Source organism: Excalfactoria chinensis, chromosome 4, assembly GCF_039878825.1.
Source record: "Excalfactoria chinensis isolate bCotChi1 chromosome 4, bCotChi1.hap2, whole genome shotgun sequence".
NCBI lineage: Eukaryota > Metazoa > Chordata > Aves > Galliformes > Phasianidae > Excalfactoria > Excalfactoria chinensis.
Genome location: NC_092828.1, coordinates 60,753,024 through 60,770,831, shown reverse-complemented (window position 1 = coordinate 60,770,831; position 17,808 = coordinate 60,753,024). Strand labels below are relative to the sequence as shown.

Below are 17,808 nucleotides of genomic sequence, written 5' to 3'. Positions count from 1 at the left end.
CATCTTCTCATCTTGTTTATTAAAGATAGCAATATATATTTCCAGATATCAGTGGGTGTGACAGCTTTACAGCTTATACTGTTTGTTTGCATTCAGATGTGACTGTACAATATATATATATATATTTATATATTGGGGCAGTAATTTATATATTATCTCTGCATTATGAGTTGCAAATATATGCAGTATATTAGGACCAGTGTTTGTGGTAATTTCGCTACTTATAAGGACATATGATTTCATTGGTTTTAATACTACCTGAACTAAGTATGAAATGAAGACAGGCATCACATGTGTTTGTATTGTAGAGATTCACATATCCTGATTGACTATGTTCTACACTTGTGCGTATGAAGGAAATAAGCACTAATGTAATAGCTCAGTAGAACTGTTACAAACGTGAGACTGAATTTGTTTAACTAGTCATGCTGTGTGACTGCTGGAGAAAGAGGAAACTAATGAAGTTGCAGTGCTAGCTTTTATACTGTGTCAACACCACCTGACTTTGGTAATGGAAGAAATGTGTGCTACAGTTCACACCTATGTGATAAAGGTGCCACTGGCAGATTTGTCTAGTACATTTGTTTCTGTATTATAAATGTAGAACAATTTTACGAAACACTAACTTTGGAAAAATTTATCTGTGGAAACTGTTTTTCCTCCAGGTAACTGCCCTAAACTGTAGGCACAGTTCAATGTTATGCTCAGAAAAATGAGTTACTCGGTAAAGTAACTGTGAAACAAAAATACTTCAGGTTGTTGTCTGCTTTTTATCTTTATGTCTGTATGTGTGTCTATGTAAAAATATATATGTATCACTGTAGAGAAAAATATGTTAGAATTATTCCAAAAACTATTTCCATATAACTTCAAAAAATGTCCACTATGGTTGTTGTAGATGATTATTCTTTTATACCATTGACTCAAAGCTTGCTGAAGGACACAGATGAAGAAGTCCAAGCAAGTCCTGGTCAAGGGTTGAGATATCCTTTGTCTGAGGGACGCAGATGGACAAGACCAGGGGAAAAGAGAGAGGGACAAGCTGCAGATGAATGGCTGGGAAACAGTCTTTTTTGTGGCCTTATCTCAAGGAAGATGCACATGACTCTTACCAAGGCACCCAGGAATGACAAGAAGGCAGGAAAAAGGAGTATAAAAGAGGGATCAGTGACCATGAAGTTAGGTTTTCTGATATGAGATTCCTCACAATGTGAACAAGAGAGATGCCTACATGCTGAAGAAGAACAAGAAAGGTTTCTGACAACATATTCCTTCTGACCTGAGACCTGCATGCTGAAGAAGTACAAGAAGGTGTCTGCCATCAGATTCCTCACTATGGAAGTCCTGCCTGCTGATGGACTCTCCTGGACCACCTGCTACTTGAATCCTGCTGCCTGCTCCTGGATTTACCCTGTGGCTTCTTCCTGCTACCCACTTGCTGACCAAGACTGGCCATGCTGCTGCTGATCTCTCCCCCTCCCCCCACCCCCCCCAGACTTTTGCCTTGGACCATTGGAATGTCTTGCAACAGGACTGCTACTGGATCCTGGTGGTGACGATCCCTGCTTTACACAATTCTTGCTTTTTTCTATCTTTTCTATTGCCTGCCTTCCCTTCCCCATCACCATAAATTGTCTATCCTCCCCTTCCCCATCTCCCTAATTAAGATTTGTAATAAACTGGTTGGACCATCGTTTGAACTGTTGTTTCTTAATCTCATTCTGGGTATGCATATATCAAAGAATCTCTTCTCCCTCCTATAACTTGGAGCGAGACAGTTGTTTCTAAAGCTCTTGCAGAAATTTTAACTAGTGACTTTGTGCCCATTGTCAAGAAAATAGTCTTTGAAGAACTCAGCCAGTGTTTAGGAAGCTATTAAATAACTACATAGCAAAATGTCTGGGGAGTGAAATTTGTGTAGACTTTATTAACACAGATCTATTCAACATGTTGAATCTCCATTTCACTTGTTAGATTTTGATATATTTATCATGAAAAGGTAGCAACTTCTAGTCTGTGACTCTTATTTTTCCTAACAGTTTGTAAGTCTTGCTATCAACTGGGCTTTGACAAATCTAGACTTCAGAGTAGGTTAAGTCTACCTGGTATCATTAACTTTGAGTAGCAGAGAAAGTGTTATCTCTTTTGAAATGCTGTCTTTCTAATACTGTTGTGAACTTGTTTAGTACCTTTATAGCAGTGTAGAGAGTGCATTCAGTCAAAGCTGTACTTTCTTGACAGTTTTTTAATTATGTTAGGTAAAGCAGTCTACCAGGTTCCTGGACAAAATCACATAATCCACTATCTGAACACATATATTTTATTTATTTATGAATCATTGTTGCATTTTTACTGTATTTTTAAGTCAAATGGAAGAGTGCCAGTGTATCTGAAATATCTCTTTTTCCTGTAGCCCCTGGATTTTTTTCTACTGTATACTATCTGAGCAGTAGGAAACCAAGTCTCTAGTCATCTTTTAAATGGCTGTAATTTCCTTTTGCTAACTAGCAGAATAACCTTATCTACAGCTGTATCTCAGTTTCAATCCAATTTATCTTCATCAATGTTGCCACCCTTCACACCATCCTGTGGAAAGCTTAAAAGGAAAATAGCTTAATTAGGAACAGCAATGGCATTTCACTTTCAGAAAGATGGAATGTTCAACGCACTGTGTTGGAACAGTTCACTCTGATTAGAATAATTTATGTGGCAAATACTAAATAAATATGAGGATAGGGCATTCTGTAACCAGTGTGCGCAGAACAATGTTTTCTTGTGCTCACAAATTAATACATTAGAAACAATACTTTATACTGTTATGTAAATAAACCATTGCTTTTCATATGAGCTACCAGATAATACACATTTTAATATGGAATTAAATTTGATGATCTGCTTAAACTGGTATGTTTGCATTTTTGTACTTTGTGTTGCTTATATTTCAGATCATATCAGTAACTTTTTTTGTCTTTTTAGTGGAAGAATAAACATTTCATGGTGATCTTGACTCTTCATGCTACTTGATTATGATTATAGTCCCCTTTCAAAACTCAGGAAATCAAAAGCGGAAGAGGCAACATTTTTCTTTTGTAATGGTCGAAGAACTTATGTGCTATTTAAAATAGGGAACACATAATGTTTAATTACATTCTCATAGAGAGTGTGCAAAGACATTGCAATGTCAGAATGTTCTATCAGAAATTATTTTATGGAGAGATATCGGTGATATGTATTATGAAATAGGTGAATGGTTACAAATAATTAAGAAGCTTGAGTTAATATTTTAATATAATTTTGGATGTAAATTGCCCACTGCCCTAAAACTAATAGTAAAGAACACTGGGGGTTTGATATCAAGTCTCTTTTCTTCTACAGATTTGTCTGAGTTGTTCTTGGAGATTTGTGACTGGAAAATGACTGTCAAGTTCCTGATTATCTCATTTGTTAAACTGTGGAATCTACGTACCAAAAGAAAAGCAATGACGACCAGTCTCCTCCTGCATTCAATGAAGTACTAGTAAGTAATATCAGTAATTAGGTGCACTTGGAGTTACATCATTCATGCAAATCAGATCTGAAGAAGTTGTGTTGTAAAGTCCTGTGTATGTTTGTAGTTTATTATTTTGCCTTCTACTTGAATTTATGATGCTTGTAGAGTCATGTTGAGGAGATATCAGTGTACTGTTTCCCTAAGAGAAGGCAGGACTGTCACCTCTTGAAATGGGACTGGCAGAGTATGAGGAGAGGCTATTGTTCCCTGGCTGTCAAAAGCTGGGAGAACTATTATTCTGACAGTCTGAGTTATCAAACACCCAGTGAGACTCATTTATGTAATATTATTTTCTTGTGTACTAACTTAGCATTTTTTTTGTGTTTTGTTTTTTTTTGTTTGTTTGTTTGTTTGTTTTTTTTAGCAGAAAGTCAAATTTCCTGATTCTCTTATTGATTCTCTTATTAATTCTCTTGGGAAAACTGTTTTTAAGTTCATGAAGTGCAATTCAGTGAAATGCTAATAATTGTAATTGTTCAGGTGTTTCAAGTAGATGTACAAGAAATATTCAGAGCAAGAGAAATTCTGACAGTTTTTTTGTTTGTTTGGGAGTGCAAAAAAAAAAAAAAAAAGGAGAGAAATGTAAGGAAGAGGGCTGCCTCTTATAGACATCAACGTATTGATGAGCTCAAATTCAAGGCTTTTTAATATTTCTTTTAAACCTTTTGAGTCCTATGTCAATCCCAAAATGAAAATGTGTGCTTTACTTCCACAGTACTTAGCTCCCCAGATATAATTTGTAACATTAGTTTTCTAGGTGAAGCAGCTAAAGGAAGCTGCAGACCCAATCCATTTCAGAGAAGTGATAAATATATGCAATTGGTCCCAGTTCAGAGTGACCGAATACTTGATACAGGCAATACAATAGAAATCATCACTTTATTTTTTATCACTTGCAACTTCTGAAATGTTTTCTCTGTCAAGCAATACTCATTATCTCAGATGACACCTATCTCCATCACTTTTGTGCAGCAAACTGCACAGCAAATAAAGGTCAAAGATAATTAGCTGAGGAAGGGGGCTGTTTGTTTTCATCCTCACCAGAGCTTTTATTTTTATAATTATGAATAGAGAGTTGGTAATGCTGCAGAATGAATCCGCAGTGAAAAATTTAATACTGAACAGAAACAATCTTCACGTGGTAGTAACAAATATAAGGTGTTTCTTCTAACCTGTCAAAATTTCATTTGTTACAAGCATGATAGTATAAACAGAGTTCACAATATGTCAAAATAAACCTACAACTCAATTTTAAACCCCAAAAAGCTATGGTAGAAACCCACCCCCCCCCCCCATTTTTGCTGCTCTGTGGTTATTTTACCTGTGAGTCCAAGGGATCACCTATCCTATCACTGTCATCACTGATCAGTTCATTAGTAAGTATGTATGCAAACTTCTTGAAAATAATGAGAACAGTGGACTTAAAGCAAGAAAAGCAGAGCAAATTAAGAAATGAGTTTCCTAGTTTTATTCCTTCACAATAGCTGTTAGTGGTTATGTGCTTTCCACACTAGTCTTAGAACTTGTATTTAAAGACAAATTTCAATACCAATGTTCATCTTAGTTGATCAGGTGCAAAATAAACAAATGGAAATCTGGATTTTAAGAGCTTTTAGGAAAATGCATGTGTGTGTAGCACTAGACAAAACCTCAACATTTTAGAATTGTAAAAATAATCACATACATTTTAGCTAATCTCACACAAGACAAAAATGATTGGAACAAATTTTGAAACACTGAAAATCTCTTGGCTACAGCTGAACTGATGAAAATGGTTAATTTTTTAATGAGAAATGGTTTTAGTTGCAGAATTTGAATAATGAGGTTACTTACAAAGAAGACACACCAAATATTTTCCTGTTCCTTGTCAATATGCTGAATGGTTCATAAGATTTTTTTTTTTTCTCTCAAATAATAATGTGTACATGTTCTATTTTAATATTGGAGTTGCCTCTGATTTTAAAATAATGTCTTAATAAAATCATAAGCATATTTTTCACTCAGTCCTTAACAAAACTACACATTTTGCAGCTACCAATTACAGGTTGGTGCTGTGACTTTGACAGTTGTTTTGGAACATTTTGAAGCGCTGAAGGTGTAATGTAATTAACTGTATATATCACATAAATGTTTCGATCAATTTAAATTAGTCACTAGGTGGCCATGTATCACAGATGAAAGTGTGGTATTTAACAGGAAGAAAATTCTTATTAATAATGCAATCCTTTGTATATTAATTCATTAGTAGACTTTGTCTTACGTGCACTTGCTGTCTGATTCAATTACAGTAGTGGGCCTGAAAACATGAAATTTATCCTTCGTCTTCTTAGTATCTCTGTTAACAATGCTTGAAGATAAAGTAGACACTGGAATCATAGGCAAGCTGTATTGAATACAGAATTATTATTATTATTATTTTTATTTTTTTTTCCTGTTTTCTGATCTGATGGCTTGGAAAGGACAAACTCATTTTCACTGAAGTTCTTTCTGTTCTTTTATTGCCACTAAATGGACTACTAGTTTATCTTGTTATATATATTTAAGAGATATTATTCACCATGTGTGGGATAATAAATGAACTTTCAATGTGTGAAATGTTGAGTTTAGCAGTAAAAAAAAAAAAAAAAAAAAAAAAGTCATAAAATAGCAGCTGAAATTCTAATACCTTCAGGAAGTTAAGTATATTTGGTTAATTTTCAGGATGTTTTTTGTGTTTGTTTTCTTTTCCCCCCACTAAAAAATGAAAAAAAAACTTCTGTGTATTTATGGCTTTCTGAAAAGGGAAATGTATCATTTTTAGTTATAGCTAAATATATGTTTAATGCCTGATATATCAGCTGAAAATTTGAAGAACGGATTATTCATGTTTTATGAGCTGCAAACACCTGAAAACAAATAGAGTTGGCTAAAAAGAAATTGTGTCATTATTTTGTTACTTGAGGAAAAACATTGAGCTGTGTTGCCTTAGAACAGCAAAAATGGAAGAGTAACACTCTGTTGCTTGCCCCTGGTTATGGTATATTTCTGCTCTGTTGTTTTTGTTTTTAAATATCTGTTCTCGTTTAGATTTATACAATGTAAATAGAGAATGTAAATGTTTTCTTGAATGGATCTTCCCTAATACATTAGACTGTCTGAGAAAGTAACTAGAATTAGCTTTTGTGATTTTTATGATGTTAGAGTGAAGACAAAACAAGAATTCACCAATAGATTGCTTCTAGCAATGCACTAGATATTCTTGTTTTGGATAAATATTCCAGAACAATGTTATCAATCAAAAAGTTTTCCCATTTCACATGGAGAAATGTTACTTTTTTAATCACTGCTAAACACTTTGACGTATTTGAAAAATTGAGTCCTAGATCCTAAAGGTCATTTGTCATAGTAGAAGGAGAAAATATGTTCTGTGTATGTGAGAATGGCAAATAAAGACTGTAAAGATGATAAATCTTGAGTTGGATACATAAACTGCTGGGATTCATACTTCCCAGCTTCATCTCACACAGTTGTAGTTTAATTTGGCCTTTACTGACATATAACTGTATACAGCAGGGTAGTATTGGTCAGTAGATCATGTCTCAGGATGAAGTCTGATGAAGGAAACAGAGGAGAGATCAAGCAGTAGATAGTGTATTTTGAATGTTAGCCATGCTGACTCCTTATAAGAATGAGTTGATTTGATTTTCAGGATTGTTGTTTTGCTTATTTTCAAAGACATACAAAGTAAGGTAAAGCTAGAAGGAAATCTCTTGTTGTCTTGTCATGGTTTTGCAATGTTGTAGTTTTGCTATCAGTATTCCACATCATAACATCATGTTAAGCATAGATAATTTTGACGAATCTGCTGCTCACAGAAAGAAGACTACATGTCCCAGGGAACACCACGGTCAGTCATATGACCAGGACTATATAATCTCACTTCAGTGCTGGACTCGCTCTCTTGGATCCTGCCAGCCAGGGGGAGAGCCGTGTGGGAGCGTTCCAGCCGTTTGCCTAGAGTTACAGTAGGCCTCTCGGTTTCGGGACTCACTCTCTCTTATTTTACTTGATTTGTTAGCCTTAATTCCAATTATATTGCATTATATTGTGTTATTCTGTATTCCGATATAGTATTTAGTAAAATAGTGTGCCTCCTTAGATCGTTGCCGCTGTATTTTTTTTCTCTTTCCTTGTTTTCTTTTCCTTTTGGGATAGCGGCCCTGCAGGCCGTCTATACCCCTGTCATGGGTGCCGGTAGATTTTAGGGTAACCTGTGACATAATTGGTGGAGAATGCGGGCAGATTGCCAAGAAATTTGGGCAAAAAATGCCGGTAGATTTTAGGGTAACCTGTGACAGTCTCCATAAGAGAAGACAAGTTGAGGACAGGTGGGAGATAGAGATATTCATGAAACAGTCCATGCAATTGATAGTGGTAGACTGTGGAAGGTGGACTGGAGAAGCTGAGGTGCAGTTTGTGCTCCCACTTGGAGCTGAGTGTTGGCCTGCCTTCCACAGAGCTCAGCTTTGCTGAAACTGTTCGCTCTTTGGATACACTTTGTTTAGACATAAGGAATGCTTTTCTCCTCACCCACTGGGGCTGCAGTCTTTATGTAGCAGTATATGCTTTTTGGTGGGCACAGTATTAATTATTTTGTTCTTTTTACATAAATCAATCAACACAATAGTACAAAAATAAATTGAATGAGAAATGCTCTAGACAGGGGTGAAAATTTAAGGTTCTTCAGATTTCAGTTAGGATGCCAAAACAGTGAGAAATGCTTGCACACTAACCTACTGGTAAATAATAGCTTTTACTTTTGGTTCCCTGGTATGTAAATATCTTAAATTCCCTTGTTTTGCATTTTGCTAAATATAACTTATATAGTTAATGCTATATAAGCACATTGTTATGCAAAATCTGGAGGATAAAATGTGTTTTGTGACAAGGTAATAAATGTGCTGTACGTCCATAAAATAGTTGCTTCGTAATTCATGGATGAAAACCCATTAATGGTCATTTACCATTCAGAAAATGCCAGTGGGATTTTATTATTATTATTATTTTAATAACTCCAGCTACTTAGATGCTCTGTATGAATATTTTCATTGTTAAACTAACTCATAATCTTTCCTCAGTCCCTAAATAGTCTGAGAAATAATTACGACTCAGTACAGTTCTTGAAAGTGAAGACTGGCACAGATTTGTAAGGGCAATCAATTCAACGATCAATTCTGAAGTATATACTTTTAAAACTCTGGACAAACAAAGAAACATAGTGAATCGAGTGATCTCAGTTATTTTTATGAGAAAGCATATGCTCCATCTAAAGTGAATTTTAAAAGATTAATTGTTGTTATGCTATATCATATTTTGTAACATATTGATGGATAATGCCAGTAAACACCCTTCACACAGTCAGACCTGAGCAAACTCCAGGACATTCAAGTGATGTAGGGCAGATGTTACCTTACTACCCCCAACTTTTTTGTAGGGGAATTTTTAATTAAATTATATTTCCTCAGCTTTGCCCTGTATATTTATCACTTATAAAACTAAAGCATGTGTGGAGTAAGGTGGGGGAGACATTTTCATTAGAAAGCCACAGTAGAAATTAACGTGCTAACTGGATATCCTGTTTTAATAGGCAGTGCTTTGATTTACAGCTGTTTCTGCCGTATTTGAATTTAAATCTGCATATAAATATATTTTTTCAAAAAGATTGATGTAGTGATTGCCAAAGAGAAGTAGATTAGATTTCTCTAAAGGAAATATGGAGGGATTTTATTTCTTTTCTAAAGTCTGGAAATGACAGAGCTCAGTCCTAGCTTATCTATATAAGTTTATATAAGCCACATAGCATAAGAAGCTATTAATATTCAAGAGTTATTAGTACAAATCCCTTTATAAAGTAGACTTACATTAGCTTTTGAGTGACATTGCAACATTGTTTTTCAATGAGACTGTCCTTGAGAGTCAACAAACTCCATTTCACTAAGAGGGTTAATTAAGGTCAAGTTTATAATGGGGTAGGAAGAAGCACAGACTGAAGCAGCCGTATATCAGATTGAGATTTCAAGGTCTCTGCAATGCATTACTAACTGGGAGGCAGGCTAATGTGGGTGGCATAACACATTCTACAGCAAAAAAAAAAAAAAAAAAATGCTTGGAGAAAACCTGAAAAATCAAAAAGAGCCCTTTTCACTGAAGTTCATTTCTGGACAGTGTTAATCAGAAAACTCCAGCCAGTCAGTCTTATTTTTGAGGGGGACTGTACTACATATGAGAGCAGAGTGGTGGTTAGCCAGTGTGTTTTCCTGGGTTTGTCCAGAATGTGAAAAGTGCAACATCTCTGCATTGTCCAGGCTGCAGTAGGAAAGTAAATCTGATTCTCTTGCATCTCATGGGTGTGGTACTCTGGCTGTGTTATATATGTATGTGATTTTGCCGTTGTTTTTTTTTTCTTTTCCCTAACATAAATGTCATGTAGTCAACACTCCCTTTCCCCCTCCATCCTCCATGCTTTGAGGTTCTAAATGGGCAATACCCTTCCTTGGAAACAGGAGTGAGTGATGCTGGAGCTGCTGGTGAGGGGCAGGAACACTGTCCCCCCGGCCAAGCAGCAGCCTTAGTGGCTCCAGTTGACATACAGCAAGTTGTATGCCTGTCTGGTCCAGCTCTGAAGCATCTGCTGTTCTTGAAGTGCATGAAGCAGGCTAGTCTGGATGCTGTGAGATGGCAGAAAGAGGAGAGGATATAGTGACCTGGATTGGCTGTGACTTTTCCATTTGTCTGTCAGTAGTAAGTACAGGGCAATATTTTGTTTTCCTTCAGATGAAGTCCCAGTTTGTGTTGGGGTAATTGTTGGTAACTTCTGAGATGTCTTCTGTAAACCTGCTTGTGCTAAAGGGGTATAGCGTTTATATATATATGGTAATTAGGACTGAGACTTTTTGAGTAAATAAATGTCCATAAGGAATACCACTGCTGAGGATAAATGGAAGAGTACTGCTGTGGAATGGCTTACAAATGAGACATTTCTCCTTTAGTCAAATAGTAATTCTATGAAGTTCAGACTGTGATGGCAGCTCTAAACCAAGATGTTTAATTTCTCTTCAGGGCATGTTTGTCACAAACTATCACTGATTTGCATACTGTAAAGAACACTTTTCAGGTTCTTCTCGGATTAGATGTTCATGTTTAGAACTCTTCATGATTAGAACTCTGTTTCACAGAAGTTGTCCTGCGTTATTTCTGATTTTGGTGGGAATATTCTGTGCCTTATTGGTCTAGATTTCCAAAAATTATCATATTGGGTTCAAGGCTTCTATTACTAAGTTGATCATGTAAACATTATGCAACTCAATATTATAAAATATTATGTTTTTTGGGACTAGAAGAGCAAAGCAAGTGAAGAAAGTCACTTTTACCAGATTGCTTTGGGAAGGGCTTTTGTCTGTAGATTTGGCATTTTTCTACTCAGGCTCCCAGTTTTCATTCTGTTTTTGGAAATTCAAATATTCTGGCAAATGATTGTGTCAAATCAAAATCTAGACAGTATCTCTGTCATTAATGTAGCTAATTGTCAGGAGACAAGTGTTTTAATGCCAAATATCTTAGTTTTCATTCCAAACTCTGGAGAAACAATAGTTATGGATTCAGACTTGATTTCTCCTGTTTTGCAATATGAAATCACAGTATTTGTGCCACTCTTCAGCTCCTGCTCATTTTATTTTGAAGCCTTTCACCACAGTCACAGAATCACAGAATTGTAGGGGCTGGAAGGGACCTCTAGAGATCATCGAGTCCAACCCCCATGCTAAAGCAGATACTGTCACACAGTTAGGCGTCCAGGCAGGTCTTGAATATCTCCAGAGAAGGAGACTCCTCCACCTCCCTGGGCAGCCTGTTCCAGTGCTCCATCACCCTCACCGTAAAGAAGTTCTTGTGCATATTCGTGCGGAAATTCCTATGCTGAAGTTTCAGCCCATTTCCCCTAGTCCTGTCCCCACGCACTACTGAAAAGAGACCAGCCTCACCACTATGGCCCCCATACCTCATGTATTTATAAACCTGGATCAAATCCCCTCTCAGCCTTCTTTTCTCAAGTCTAAACAGACCCAGTTCACCAGTCCTAGCTTATGTATTCTCTCATTCCATCCTTGTGTAGTTTAGCCTCCTCTTGAAGCAGAATTCTGGACTTCCTGTACACGAAACATGAGCCTGTCTGTCAGACTGGTTGCTTCCAGCTTCCTCCTGTGTGCTCAGCAAGCAATGAGCAGGGAAGCAGAGAAGCTCTGCTTTCAGCTGCAGTGCTTTGTGCCACAGTGGCATCTAGCTGCAGCAGTTACAGCTAAACTACTGCAGTCTAAGAGTCCTCATTGGGAGCAGGTCAGCTCAGATAAGCTTTTTAAAGAATTCATCTGCCAAAATTCTGAGCATATGCAAAGTATGATCAAAGCCTTAGGATGAGAAGCCTCCCCCCCCCCCCCTTTTTTTTTTTTTCCTGTATTCAGCAGATAAGCAAGAGACAGTTCTGAAAGTTTCGTGTCTCTGCTGCAACTCTGGAATGGTTTGGTTTGGAAGTGATCATTAAGATCACCTAGTTCCAACCCCCCTGCTATAGTCAGGGACACCTCCCACTAGAACAGGTTGCTCACTGATCCACCCAGTCTGGCCTTGAATTCTTTCAGGGAGGGGCATGGAAAACCTCAGTGGGCAACCTATTCCAGTGTATCACCACCCTCATAATAATAATAATACCTAGTCTAAATCTACCCTTTTCCAGTTTAAAGCAATTTTTCCTCATCTGGTCATTATATGCCACCATAAAAAGTCCCTCTCTAGCCTTCCTGTAGTCCCCTTTCAGGTACTGAAATGCTTCTACATGGTCTCTCCAGAGCCTTCTCTTCTCCAGGATGCAGACTCCCAGCTCTCGCAGCCTGTCCCTGTAGGGTAGGTGCTCTACAGCCCTCTAATCATCTTTGTGGCCTTCCTCTGGACCTACTCCATTGTCTTTCTGTGCTGGGGCCCCTGAACCAGGTGCAGTACTGCAGGTGGGGTCTCACAAGAACAGAGTAAATGGACAGAAGCACCTCTCCCTTCCTGTTGGTCACACTTATGCTGCAACCCTGGGTACTTTTGGCATTCTGGGCTGCAAGCACACATTGCTGGCTCATGTTGAGTCTTTCATCAGCTCATACCCCCAAATCTTTATCTTCAAGAGAGCTTCTAAAGCATTTTGGAAGATCTGGCTACAAAACAGTTTTTATGTTTAAAATAATTTCACACCCTTACATAGTCTTGGAAATAGTTTAAGATTATTATTATTATTTTTACCAAAGCATTTTGAAACATTTTTAAACAATCAGCATGTAGTAAATACTCTGAAGTAACTAGTGTGAGCTATCCCTACAGAAATGAAAAAAAGTTTCAGCAACTAAAAACACGAGATCTTCTTGTAATAGGTGATGCTGAAGTTATTTTTTTCTGTATCTCTGTTGGTATCATTTAGGAATATATTTTGTTGACAGTTATCTTATACTGTGGGTATATAGATAGATCTTCAACCAAAATATCGTTTGCATGTATCTGTAGTCTAGGAACAAAACAAACCAATACAATAAATGCAAAATTTCCAGAGGTATAAACCAACAAAGGTTTCTTAGCATGCCCAAATTTTCTGATTGCTTCTGGTGTTCATGAAAATATATGGGTTTATGGTCAAGTTTTCGTATCTGTAAGAGATCCATAAAGCTGCTGCTGGTGTGTAACAGCTTACAGCCCTGCTCGAGTCCTGAGTAAGTGTTCTACTAATTTGTAACTCAATCTTCATAACTTTTCTAGTATTTTCCCTTGTAGCTCTTCAAAGTAGATCAAAACCTGAAATCACTCTGCATGCAATGATTTGTGAGGTACACATGCCAGCGAAAACATTTTTACAGTTAAAATAATCTCCAGGGTGTTTTTTTGTGTCACGTAGATAAGACTGGAAACTTGACGAATGGACTGTAAAGAAAAAAAGTGTTTTCATTATTCTCATGGCAGACTCTCCTGGCATTTATCAGAGGGGAGGCTGAAGAGCCATGGTGCGTGCAGCAACACCCAGCGGGGTGGTAACTGTGTCACGAAGGCAGCCATAGGGAACTGCTAATCAGGGCACACAGGGCAGCAGGACTTTCTTGTTGGAATGCATTCTCCAGTGTATTCTGGAACATTTAGTAGTTTTAAATGGTAATAACCTTGTCTAATTAAAGAAAAAATAAATGTTAATTTTTAATGTGATGACAATTTTCTGACATGTATTTGACAAGCTCCTTTGATCATAAGCTGAAGCTAGGACTGAGGAAACCTCAAAACACATTTATGTTCTGCACTGTATCCACAGAGACAGGGGGACTGACATGGTACCTTGTCAGAAAAATCCTTTGGTATTCTTAACACACAATATTTATGTATTTCTAATTTGTTTTGCAAGAGTTTAGTTTTAATTAAAATTTAAACGTTATGAAATCAATGATTTAGTTTCAGGGCTCTGGAGCAGAATGAGATTTTTTTAATAAGCTTTTACATTTTTTATATAAGGAAATTAAAGTTACAGTTTACCATACACCATGCTTACTTTCTTCCTTCTTTTAAATTGAAAATACTAATTAAGATGATATACTGGTGAGACTCTGGATCGGGGGGAAGCCCTGTCTCCTCAAAGTACTACTGTAGTTGGGATCTCTGAGGGGATGGTGGAATTAAGAGAAGGGAAGGGTGATGAATGTCCTGGAAGTGTATTTCATGTGGGCTCTCTTCCCGTCTCCCTCATTTTGTTTCTTCAGGATAAAAAGTTTGTGTAGTGATTTGCTTTCTCTCTTCTGTAATTTAGTCTCTTGCTTTTCAGTCATTAGTATCAGCAGACACTGACAAAGTAATAAAACCCACTCAAGTACAGTACTTTCAAAAATAGTTTCTATTTTCAGAACTAATTTTAGAATAATTTCTGTTATTAGGCGGAGATTTAAAAATAAAATAAAAATCGCCATGTCTTTAGGTAGAAAATATCACCAGATGAAGGAATTAAAACTTAATTCACTTTCATATACAAGCCATTTCTCTGTGGCTGTGGACTTGATGGATCTGTTAATAAGCTGTCTCTCAGGCATATGATGCACATGTGATGATACCATATTCTATGTATTATAATTACATTTAAAATACTGAAGCATTTTTGTCCTGTTATTATTATTAATTTTTCTTATCCTGTGTTTTTTATCTGATAGTCATGAATTTCTTCTAGAAGTCATTTTTAGGGCTGTTTCCTAATTCTTATTGATTTGTACAGGGTTGTGATGGTGGGGAAGCTAGGTGTATGTCTGGAGAAGGGTGTGGGGCTGAAGGATTAAATAGAAAGTTGTTCTGTCGTCTATCAAAAATACATATTGGCTCAGTATGTTGGTTTAATTTTAAAGTTATACTTAAAACAGACAAGAAAAAAGTTTCTGAACTCTTTAAACTTCATGGTTACTTATGCCTTCGAGATATAGATGAAGAGAAATTATTGAAGTAGAGAACAAGATGCAAATCCTCTAATGGTATTATAAAAAACTTAAATAAGCAGAGTCTGCGTGAATCAACTGTAGATTTCTCACACACACACATACATATAAATTTGGCTAATATCTATATAAACATCTTAATGGGGCAGACTGAAATATGAGCCATCAGAGCTATGTTAGGACTGAAAAATTAGTTTTTGAATCATTAGCATAAAAATAAGGGGCAATCTCATCAATTTCAAAATAGTGGAATTAGAGGAGACCCTTTGAAAAAGTGGAAGTGGAAGAAAAATTAAAAGTGATTTTATGATAAAGAAGCAGACTGGTATGTAGGAGGGGAAACCAAGAGGGCAAATCACTGCAAACATAGAAGGCCTCCAGAATAAAACCTTAGTTCATAGTTTAGACAACAACAGGAAAAGGAGATCATAAATGAGGCTGAAAATATTGACCATAGTTGCATAGTGATTTTTTGGTAGAATTTTATCCTTAAACATACAATAGAAGAATTGTTGTTCTGTATGATTTCCAGGAGAAGCGTTGTCTGAAATTAATGTTTGCTATTTCAATGCAGTTATGAAATCTGCTTTTTCTCATCATTCTTTGTTTCCAGATACCAACCCTATGCATCTCTTTTGTGGTTGAGTACTAGGAAGTTATTGGGATCAAGATGAAAGTGTGGTGCTATTGCACAGCATTTTTAACTTGAAAATTCTATCTGTTTGTCTTGTAAGAAAGCCTAGTATGAAATGCTGAAGAATTGATGAATGCTCTCAATTAAATAATAATAATAAACCAGAAAATGAGAGTGGGAAAAGGTTTCTGTGTAGAATTGTCTTGTCTGTGTATCGGGTGTATTCCTTCAGAGCATTAGAAATTTCAGGTTAAATAATTTGGAATCTCTGCTTCTGGGGCTATCAAGTCATTCTCCTGTATCACTTAACCCCTAGCACATCTTAATAAACTCTTAGATAAGTTTATTATCATTTTCACCATTGGTAAACATTCTTTGAAATATTAATCAAGGTTCAAGTGTACATAATTTTAAGTGTCAAGATTAAAAATGTTTTTCAGAGATTAATATCTGTGAAATCTTTCAGCATATTCCAACCTGGAGGTAGTTTGTTATTAATCAGAACTTAAGTATGCTTTGAATCCAGTTGCTTGCTTTACTCTGGCTACATCACTTTCGGTATCACAGGAAAGTCTAGGATCCAAATAAACAAGTCACTCTAAGAAGCTAAGAGTAAGACCAACTCAGTATCCAGACTTTTCTTTTACTTCATTGCAGCATAGTCTAAATCCATGAATCAACAAACCCCCTTCCAAACAAAAGAAAACAAAACAAAAACAAAACAACAACAACAAAACCCCAGAGAAAAAAAAATTAAAAAAAAACAAAACAAAAAAAAAAAAAAAAAAACGAAAAAAAGAATTAAAAAAGCAAGATGAAAGGTAGCTGTTAGTGAGTTTTCAGATGTGGTATAAGTATTCAGAGATCAACCTTTCTTTCATCAGTGGCCGAAGACCTGCCATGTAATTATTAACCAATGTAATTTACAAAATCCTTTCCATAAAAACAATAAATTTAAAACAATAAAAAGGAAATAATGCAAAATGCCACCAGTAAAGCCTTCACTAACTTCTGTGAATGATTGCTGGGATATTTTTCTGAAATACCGCATATTCTGCATAGATCAACACTGTTAGTGCCATTGGCAAGTACTGATCCTTTATGAGGAAACATGACAGTCAAGCCCCTGGTCTGGCATGTAACCTGGGTTATGAGATGCTCAGTACTCAGACACCACTTCAGCAAAGCCCTGGGATATGTGTTTAGCTGTTGACATATTAGGAATCCCAGTCGTCCTCTAAGTGCTCTGCTGGACTGGGGCCAACTTGGTCAGTTCTTTGAACAGTGGGACTGTGTGCATTTTACCCTATATTTTCAGCGTAGGAGCTGCCAAGCTCATGTCTTGTTTGTAGACTTGTGACTCTAATGATGTCAGACTCCATGTAGAAAGAAAAAAAAAACAAAAATTAACTCTGGAAAGATCTGCTGACATGGCTCATCAAACAATACAACCAGACGCATCTGTATATCCGCTTCCTTTCCTAATTGTTTTTCTGGGATATAGCATTCGTGTCTTTATCCATGGAATAGCAGTTAAACATAGTGAGTTCTTTTTCGAAGAACTTTTTAAACTAATGAAACCAAGTAGTATTTTAAAATTGTTTCCAGTTCTCACAAGGGAAGAGCATCGCAGCAGAAAAAAAATTGCTTCAGTCTGCTGCTCATTGCTGATCCTTGGCCAAAAAAGTCATTCAGTGTTGCATAGATGAGTGACTCTAAAATCTGTATCAACTGAATCACTTTTTAAATTTTTTTCTTTCTTTCTTTCTTTCTTTCTTTTTTTTTTTTTTTTTTTTTTTTTTTCTCAAGTGAACAGCATGCTCCACTTGTGCAATTGTGCTGGGAACAAGTTCATTAAGCTAACAAAACGAGACAGGTATGTAGCAGAACTGTCAGAAAGAGCTCACATTGATCCAACTCGGTGTCTTGTTAATGAGGTGCTGTATTTATGGGATAGTACTAAAGGTTTTTAAGGTAGTGAACCATTTGTGTCATTTTCTATGATAAGCATTACATTTTGCAAGTGATAACTACTCGTGTTGAACATACCCTTTGGGTACTATGATTCAGGTATGAATATAAGGCCTTTGAAAAAAGAC

At 36.4% G+C, this 17,808-nt stretch overlaps 1 long non-coding RNA gene across 1 annotated transcript in view; it reads left to right on the top strand.

Annotated features, from left to right (window-relative positions):
- LOC140252070 (uncharacterized) overlaps positions 1 to 17,808 on the top strand; it is a 58,000-nt gene that overhangs the window by 31,507 nt on the left and 8,685 nt on the right. The window contains exon 5 of the long non-coding RNA XR_011903528.1: positions 3,376 to 3,517. This is a non-coding gene — a long non-coding RNA (uncharacterized lncRNA). The remainder of the gene's footprint in view (positions 1 to 3,375; positions 3,518 to 17,808) is intronic.